We start from the raw sequence: 10,286 nt of genomic DNA, 5'->3' as shown, positions 1-10,286 counted from the left end.
TGTGAAGGGTAAACAAAAGGAGGAGGCTGCAATGCTTGGTAAGAAATGTACGCATTATCCTGCCCATGTAATTGTAACCCCTCTGTACAGTATGTTCAAAACTAAAATAATAAAAAAAAGATGATGTTAGGCGAAATGAACCCCAAGATAAGGACACAAGTGGTTTTTTCTTGCTTGCTATTGTTTCTAATATATTTATAAGGTGATTTTTTTCGTTGGTTTGTATGTCCCTCCTCCACAGTATAATCCTTGTTTTCACTGTAATTGATGTTGGTATAATTTGTGGAAGGGAAGGGAAAAAAACAACTTGTTTAATTAGGGATACAGGTGGACCCATTGCAACAATGAGATGTACAAGACTCTATGTCCAAAAATGAACTTTACACTTTAGACCGGGGCAGGAGGTGTAGTTGTGGAGGTGGGGAGGGCAGGGATGGTAGGGGAAAACAAAGGAGGAGGCAACAATGCTTGATAAGAAACGTACTCATTACTTTGCTCATGTAATTGTAACCCCTCTGTAGGGTATTTTCACAATAAAAAAAACTTATTAATAGGGAAAAAAAAGGAGACATGAAGGCTCTAAATGGAAGCAATCTTGGTTTGAATCCCAGCTTTATAACCCTCATTGTTAAAGCACCTCATTCTGAAATTAAAAAAAGAAATGTACTCATTACCTCGCTCATGTAATTGTAACCCCTCTCTACCATATTTTCACAATAAAAAACTTATTGAAGAAAGAATGAATCTGAGCACTGTAACTATATATAATGTTATGTGACATAAAGATTAAGACAATTAAAACAAATATACATTTAGAAGTATCTAGCTACAGTGAAATGCTGTAAAAAAGAAATTAAAACCATGATAAGGAACTCAGAATGCTAGCTACTTAGTTGATCAGAGATGAGAGTTATGATTTTAGCAGCAGAACACCTGGTGAGAGGTAGGTTCTAACCAAGGCCTGTCTTTTGTTTTAGATGACATGTGTGCAGATGTTTAATAGTAGACAGAAAGGAGGAAGAAAAAGGAGAGCGGATGGCCTAATATAAAACTTGGTCATGCATTAAAAGTTGATTTATCTAATGAGAAAGATATATCATACTAACATCAGTATCCATTGTTAGAACAATTCCATCTATGTTATGTTTTAAACAACTCAAAGACAAAGAGTCAAACTTAGTTCCTTGTTGATTTAACTTTTATTGGGATGGGTAAGATAAATATACACAGTCTAAATATGGAGGATTTTCCTAAAATAAATACCGTTTTTAGTCTTCTCTTGGAAAAAGAAAAGCATGTTCAATCATGGTCACGTCAGTGTGTAAGTGTTCCACAGTGAAGATACTTTTTACCTAACATATACATGTAGTCTGTACACTGGTCATTTCAAGTTGATAAACAGTGGGGCAAGCACAGGATTTTTATGATGATGGTTTGTACTCAACAATCCCAAATCATTGCTGAAATACGCTGCACACTTCTAATAAACCCATCCCAGCCACGTGCCAAAATGTCAGCTCAGTAACCCGTAACATCTGTGAGAGATTTTGTGAGTGTGGATTTATTAGCCTGGCCCCTCTAAATCATGCAGAAAGCACCCAAGTGACACATACCAGAGGCATTATAAACATCTAGGGACACCACTACATTCAGGGTGTCCAAGAAGCCCTTGGAAAGGCTCTCGACAACTAGCAAGAGCCAAGGGGTGGAATGTCATAGACAAATGAAGGAGATCTCCCAGATGCTTTGCCTGGCTCTCTCTCCCTGATGATCCACTCCCCATGGCCACCATTTCATCATGTGAGTAAATGAGACTTGGTTCTGAAGTATTTGCTGAGTGAATGCAAACTACTATATAGTTTAGGAGCTGTATAAGCCCCTACGTAGAAAAACTGCAAATATCCAACTAAGTTTGTATACACAGAATAAAGCAATGTTAAGCTATAGATCACCATTGCAATGAACGTGTCTGGTACTAAAATAATCCTTCTCCATGAATGCATTCTTAAGGTATTTTTGTGAAACAAAGAGGATTAGATAACAAATTTGAACCAAAGTGATATGATTAGTCTTTTGAAGCTTTAACTTCTTCTAGTGTTGTAGTAGTCAGTTCTGTTTTAAGAAAATAAAAATATCTACAAACAAATGTCCCGTGAGACAACAGAGCAGAAAATCTAAACTGTGTGTATGTGAGTGTCTGGGTTTGTGTTTGCATGTATGTCTGTGTGTATAAGTGACACAATGCCTTTCCTTTCACACTTTGCCCTGTGGGCCCCCACGTCTGTATCCTTGGCATATCATCTTTTTAAGTGTTAGTTGTTGCCATGGGATGGTAAGCAACAATATTAGCCCCCTATGCCACCATTATTTTATCATTAACTTCCACCTTCCCAAGTCTGTGCCCAACAATGCTTAATTTAAACTTATCCTATAGGAACTCAAATTGACTAGAAATCCTTACTTATTGTCCTAACCAAAGCTCTTGGTCAAATGAAGTGTGGGACTAAAGTAGAAACATAAGAAGTAATAGCAATAGCTCTTTCTATAGCAAAATGCTTCTTGTTTTACTTCTCAAAACATGCAGACTTGAAAGCAGGGCAATGTGAAGGGCAAACCTCAGATTCTGGCTTACAAGAGATAGATGAAATGAAATGGGCTCTAGAAATGACAGATCAATGTGTTAGAAAATGAACAAATGACACCATGTTTCTAGGTAGGAGATGAAACTCTGGAGTGAGGCCTAGGTATAAGAGAATTTCATAAATCCAGTACACAATGAAAATTAAGTATGAATTCTATTTTAATCTTAGCTTATATATAAAAACTTAGAAATTGGGATGATCCAGTGAGAATCTTAGGTGTAATTTTTTATTTATTCTTTTTTTATATTGTCAAGATGAGGTATAGAGGGGTTTTAGTTATATAAGTAATGAGTATATTTCTTGTGTTTATAATATTTAAAGCCAAGCTCTTACAGAAAATACTAATATAGAAGCTTAAGTTACATAAAGAAGCCTTTAAAAAGAACATTTACTGCATGTAAATTGACATGTTTAGGTAGCTTTAGTATGGCCTTGTTTATGGTCATTTGGGTAAATGCCCAGAAGTGGGATTGCTGGGTCATAGGGAAGCTCTATGTGTAGTCTTTTGAGGAAACTCCACACTGTTTTCCAGAGTGGTTGAACAAGTTTACACTCCCACCAACAGTGTAGTAGTATTCCATTTTGGCCACAATCCTGCCAGCATCTGTTGTTATCATATTTCTTTTCTTTTTCTTTCTTTCTTTCTTTCTTTTTTTGCGAGCACTCTACCATTTAAGCCACAGTGCTACTTCTGTTTTTTTCTGTTTATGTGGTACTGAGGAATCAAACCCATGCATACTAGGCAAGCACTCTGCCACTAAGCCACATTCCCAGCCCTTTTATTAGATTTCTTGATAATGACCATTCTAATTGGGGTGAGGTAGAATCTCAATGTTGTTTTGATGTTTTATGGCCAGAGATATTGAACATTGCTTCATGTGTCTATTGGCCAATTATTTCCTCTTCCGAGAAGTCTCTCTCTAAGTTTTTAGCCCACTTATTAATGGGCAATTGTTTCTTTGAGGGTTTGTTTTGGGGGGACTTAATACTTGTGCAGATCATTAATTATGTAGTCATTCAAATAAGCCAGTTCTATTTATGTGGATATTGTTACTGGGCCTAAAATTTATCTGAAGTTTAAAAGAAAAATAAGTTGTTTCTTTACAAACATTTCATAATTCATAGGGCTGGATCCTTGAGTCATGTATCAGACCAGCCTGCCAAATGCAAGGCCTTTTTGAGTTCAAACCCCGGGTATCAACAAATCTAAACCCATTATTCACTCTTGTCTCTAATTCAGATGATTGCTTTTCCCAATCATCATAAGTTAACAACCTATTAACGTATTTACATATCACAAATTAGGCTTAAAAATAGCCAAGCATACTAAATCATAAATTAAGTAAAAATTTAATATTTCTGAATAGGGGAACAAACTGATTAAAATTCCTGTGGGAATTTTAATGAGACTTTGGCAATTTTTTAGCAGTCACCAAACCCTTAGAACAGCAGGATTTACATGAAAAATAACTTGAACTGTCACTGTGTTCCCCGTGCTGCTGTAATTTAGCAAGTGATGACATGACTAATGCAACCAGTAAGAAAATGTGATGAAAATATTGGCTAGAAATCCAAAGTACTTACATCTTTCAGACATGCTTCTGCAAAGTCAATGTACTTCTCTCCATAAACAGGAGCTGGGTAAAAGAATGTGGCATTTGGAATTGTAACATGCATTTGGATTAATCTGCTTTGAAGTACTTTTCGACTATAAATTCCAGAAGAAAATAAAAAAAAATTATCAATAATTCTTGTCACTCTCAATATCCCTATCACAACTCATAGTGAGGAAAACTTTTCACAAGTGGTAATGATTTATGGACTGCAGTTAGGGGAGGGTGGCTGTTTCTTTGTTTGGGTGTATACTTACAACAATGAATATTATCTTACAATCAAATTCAAACATGGAGAATCTCAGAAAATACAAAAAGGTATGCCTCGTAGAGAAAGCCTACAAACTTTCCCTTGGATATTGTAGTACATTTTGGCTAGTAGAGAATCAACCTCACCTTGATGCTTTTAGAATACAAATCTTTAGCAATCTCTTCTGAATACTGATATGCAAATGAGTCATTAAATTTTGGCTTCAAGTTTGAAGATGACTATGGTGTGAGCAAAATAATTGTTGACTAAACAAACCTTACATTTGGCAAAACTTTGGACCAGGAAGAGACTTTTCTTTTGTGTGTTTTGTGTTTGAAAACAAGTCCTTCATTATGAATTTTAAAAATCAAATGCATAGAAGTGGTCTGTCCAGCATAACTTCATTCAAGGGACTTAATGTGACCTTAGCATTAGGGCAGCAAAAACATGTGATTCGATCTAGAAGCTTGAGGTTGAATCCTGATTCTGCCTCTCGCTAGATGGTGTGGAGTGTGTGTGTGTGTGTGTGTGTGTGTGTGTGTGTGTGTGTGTGTGTGTGAAATTGCCATTAGCAAAAGAAACAGTTGCCCACATTCTTAAGTCACTTTTGCTTCTATTATAAGTAACATTTCCTACCCTCAATCCTGTACAAGGAGGGCAGGCAACCACATCTCAATAATAATTGCACATATTAGAAATTTTCTATATTCTACAGAGAAGAGATTGTCTTCCTCAAGCATTTTTCTAGAATTCTCCACATCATTTACCACACACTTCCAGTGTTTTCACTTATCAAAATAAGTGAGGAAATTCTTGTGCTTTTCATTAAAAATAATCAGCTCTTGCTTATGAGGCTGTTGCTTACATCAATATCAAATTTTATCATTGATCAACACAGTCTGCAACTGTAAACCTAAAGTTGAACAGCCCATGGATGCTAAAGATAAGAGTCCATTCAACCAAGAATCATAGCCTGGGTCTAGCTTGGGTCTGTATATTAGTTCATGTCCCCACATGTCAAGTTGAACCTTCACTGGTGATGGATCCAGATTGTCATTAGGAGTTTGTGTCTGTGCAGTTGGAGCATTAAGAGGAGCTCTTACCTCCTTTTCTAAGAGCTATAAGAATCCAAGATAGACAAAGGTTGAAAGTGTGAAAAATGGCTAGTAGTGGTTAACCCAGGTACAATTTAATTACATATATTAAAATATGCTCGTCGATCCTCATACTGAATCTTCCAACCACCTCAGACTTAACCACAATGTCATATAAGGGATTTAGGAAGTGAAAACTAAAAAAAAAAATCTTTGTTCAAGTAAGTTTCCCTGCTCTCCGATGTATAATTTAAGTAAAAATTTGTATGTTGTTTTCTTTGCCTATTTTTGGTGGATTGAGTGAAAGTTTTAGCTTTAAATAGTGGCAGGGTATGCAAGACTATATTAGGTAGAAAAAATAAAGACTGCTGGGAACATAGGAGCTGGTAAAGCTTAAAAGTGAAGTTATTTGGGTTGGCATTGTGCTCAACAGTAGTGCAATTAGATATTAAATCCCATTTTGTTGTACTACTCAGAAGTTTTAAAGCACTTAGTTCTAGGATGGGTCTGTTTGCAATCTTTCCATTCTTGTGAGCATTATAAAATGGACTGCTGAAAAAACAGAACTAAATAACAATCATATTTGGTTGCCATGTTTCTGAAATTAATTTAATTTAATTTAATTCAGGTAAATCCTTACAGGAACATTGGCACTTCTAGTTGCAACTGTTACCCAAATGTTCTGTCAACCCAGAACACAAATTTAGGTAATTCAGACCACTAACCCAAAGGGTGTCCAGGATGAGTTTTCTGAGAGTAAAATAAATAAAATAAGCCTGGGGCTAGACATGGTAGTGAACACCTATAATCCAGCTATTCAAGAAGGAGAAATAGGAAGACAATGGTTTGAAAGTAGACCAGGCAAAGCTATCAAGACCCTGTCTCAATCACCAAATCAAGTTGTGCATAGTGGTACATGCTTGTGATTCCAATTACACAGGAAGGAGAAATAGAAAGATTACAGTCTCCCCCAGGGGGAAATCAAAATTATTATATGTTAATAAATTGCATATTTCTTCAAAGACGTATTTTCTTCTTTTAGCATATTATAAGAAATATATTGGGGCTGAGGAGGTGGCTCAGTGGTAGAGAGCTTGCCTTGCATGCCTGAGGCCCTGGGTTTGATTCCTCAGCACCACATAAGCAAAACGAAAAAAAGCCGGAAGTGGCACTGTGGCTCAAGTGGTAGAGTGCTAGCCTTGAGCTGAAGAGCTGAGGGACAGTGCCCAGGCCCAGAGTTCAGGCCCCATGACTGGACCAAAAAAAAAAAGAAATATATTACTTAAAATTTAAGATTAAAAGACTAATGTAATGGATATTTCTACTTCCCACCTATCCAAAACTTAACTCCACATAGCAAGTGAAATTTGATGAATTCACCTGTGAAACATATATGAACACATATTTATAATACCAGCAGTATACAATAAGCTCTGACATTGCTAAGTTGCTCAAAACATTTTTCCTGGCATTCAGGAAACAAGTTATTTAATCAGAAGAAAAAGATGGCTGTAATCCTTAAGAGTCAATTAGAAATATATCAGATTATTGAACTGCAGTAATTTCATAAAATAACATTGCCATGGAAATTCTTTAGAATATGCATGCTTGTTAAAATTCTGAGGTTTCCAAGGAAATTAAAAATGGTTATTGGCCAGGGCTTAGAAAAATCCATTCGGACTGGTGTAGCAGCTGGGCCAAAGGAGTTTCTGTCACAAGGAACTATTTGTGGCCCTACTTGTCTTAGAAAAATAAATATATAGACCCTATATTAGTTCTTTTTATTTTATTCAACAACCATTTTAGTCTTCCACTATACATTTTATTCTTTCCTCCCTACACCTGTCTCGAATGATTCAACATTGAGTTCAACACTGTGCAGCCTGGGGGGTTGGTCTTGATGTGAAATATTTTAAGACACCTCCACAGAAGATATCTCTTCTTTTCTCAGAGACAGGGTGAGGAATCTGCTTGTCAGATTGTCATTTTCATCTTATCACAATCATTTCTTTTCTCCTCAAATAGCTAACCTCAAAAATGGGGTAATTAATCTAAAGCCCTTTTCAGAGTTGGAATTTAAAAAAATAAAACACACAGAAAGTGCAACTCTCTAATTCCTCCTAAAGCATTTGATGTTTGCTCCCACTTAAATTCTAAGAATGAAACATCTAAAACTAAGCTACATAAATCACCTTTGTGGGGGAGGAAGTCCTAGGGCATGAACTCAGGGCTTGGGCACTGTCTCTGAGCTTTATTGCTCAAGGTTTTAACACCAGTTTGGGCTTTTTTGATGTCTAATTGTATATAAGAGTTTCATGGACTTTCCTAACTTTGAACAGTGATCAGGTCTCAGCCTCCTGAGTAGCTAAGATTACAGGCATGAGCCACTAGTACTGGGCTTTAAATTACTGTCTTTTATGTCAGATGCATATTAAGGAAGATTTAAAAATTAAAAGTAGAGGGAAAATTCACCAAGCACACAATTAAAAACACTTCTTTATAAAATCAGATATCCCCTTCAAGGTAGAGATTGGTGCTTCTCAAGGTAGAGACTGATACTTGTTCTGCTGGGAAGGAGAAGGCAACTTCCACTTGGTGAATTAAAGGCAGGAATGCTGCTATGGGGTGTTATTGCTCTTATTCTATAACGTATCAGTGAATTAATTATGTGACATTTTATAGACATCTCTTTTCCTGCAATCATTACTTTGGACTATAAGCTGTCAATTTTAATGGGACAGATATTTAGGTTTATCATAACAACAACCTTTTGGCTGCCTACTTCAGATTCAGTAGCTTTGACTTGAGCTGGTCTATGAAGCTTGTGTTTGATTGGACAATAGCTTATTACTGCAGGGTGGAGGGAGGAAATCTCAACTAAGTGAAATATCTGTTGTGGAATAAAAGAGAAAAGGAAGATGCCTAGAAAGCAGGATTCCATCTCAAAGACAACATGTGGATAAGTTGAGATGAGATCACTAGGAGATGCGAGAATCCATACAATTTAACCTAGTAGCCAGGGTGTGGTGTGGCAGAGCTAGAAGCCCAGCTATTCAGACGGTGGAGGTAAGATCAAGGTTCAAGACCAGCATAGGCAAAGTTAGTGTGAGACTGTATCTGAAAAGCAATCTAAAGCAAAAAACAATAGAACTATGACTCATGTAGCAGAATACTAAGTATAGATATGAAGCCTTGCATTTAATCTCCAGGATTATTAAAAACTAAAAGAAATGAAAAAAGTAAAGAACTCCATGTCTTTTGTCAAGAAAGTATAGGTTATTTTCTTAAGACATAAAGGTAAGGGGCTGCTTTAAAATATTGGTGAAAAAGAATTATGTCCATTTGCCAAACCAAGGATGACTTCCAGTCAGTTGCAGGAGGGGAGAAGTTTTTATCCTGCTGAAGTGCTGAAAATAATGATGATGATGATACTAACGATTAGCTACAAGTAGGATTTGAATCCAGGCCTGCATAGTCCCAGAATCCCTCTATAACAGCCCCATTTCTGTTGCTAATAATAGAACACCACAGACTAGATATATTATAAAGGAAAGAGGCTTATTTTGGCTCATAGTTCTGGAGGCACAAAGGACCAGAGGCCACATCCCTCCAAGGTCTTCTTGTTGGCAGAGTCTGGAAGCAGCACACAGGAACAGGAAGTGTGCGAGCACGTGTGTGTGTGTGTGTGTGTGTGTGTGTGTGTGTGTGTGAATGTTCTAGTCTTTCTCCTTCCTATAATGTCACTAGGAGTCAATCACTGGGGCTCGATTCTAATGACCTTGTCTAATCCTAATCAATTCCCAAAGGTTCTGCCTCTAAATATTGGGTTAAGTGTCCACTGTCTTAATGTCTCCAGGCAGAGATTAACTTCCAATACAAGAAGCTTTGGGGAAGCACACTCAAGCCATTTCCAAACCATGCATCCATCCTTCTAAATCCATCCTTCTCACTGACGGCATGCATGTCTCTTTCACAATGTGTCACTCACCACATGCCCCTTGGGGACCTTGTTTCATTTCATTAGAATCCAGTTGGCTTTTGATTTACGTCATATACGCCCATACCATTTTCCTGCTATGATTCAATCTAACAACTTTGTCTCAGAATAAAGAAGATGCACTTGTAAGTATTTGCAGGCATCCTTTAATTATCTGCAGGGAAAGTAGGATGCTGGAGCAATATGAAATCACATGACTATTTACAGCAAAACAAAAATCAACATCCATTTTGAGTGCTTCTAAATTGAGGGTTCTTTGAGCTTGAGGCTTTGGAAAGACACCAGAAAGAGTCATCTATCAGAAGATCTGCTTCTAATCAATGTCTTGAAGGAAAAAATTCCATATTTTGAGCAACTTGCATTGTAAAGATTTGAAAGTTTCAAGTTTCCATGAAAGTCATACAGTCTTCTTTTAATCAGAAAATTTTTCTAGGTATCAGAAAACTTAGTATGATTAAAATAATCAATGGTTGCCTGCCTTTTTATCTTCCTTTGTATCTTGTGATAATAACTATTCCTCCTTCTTAGAAATGATGTTGGATCAGTTCTGACCTCTGTATACACTCATAAATACTGTGTATAATTTGGCTGTAAATACTCCAGGCCTACATTCGAGAGCCATTAGCTTAAGAATGATGCAAGGGATGTTGTGTTCTTCTGAGCATGGGCAACCATGGCCTTGCTATTGAA

The sequence above is a fragment of the Dipodomys ordii genome, unplaced genomic scaffold, assembly GCF_000151885.1.
Source record: "Dipodomys ordii isolate 6190 unplaced genomic scaffold, Dord_2.0 Scaffold4, whole genome shotgun sequence".
In the NCBI taxonomy this organism is placed as follows: domain Eukaryota; kingdom Metazoa; phylum Chordata; class Mammalia; order Rodentia; family Heteromyidae; genus Dipodomys; species Dipodomys ordii.
Note: the sequence above shows the minus strand (reverse complement) of the source record.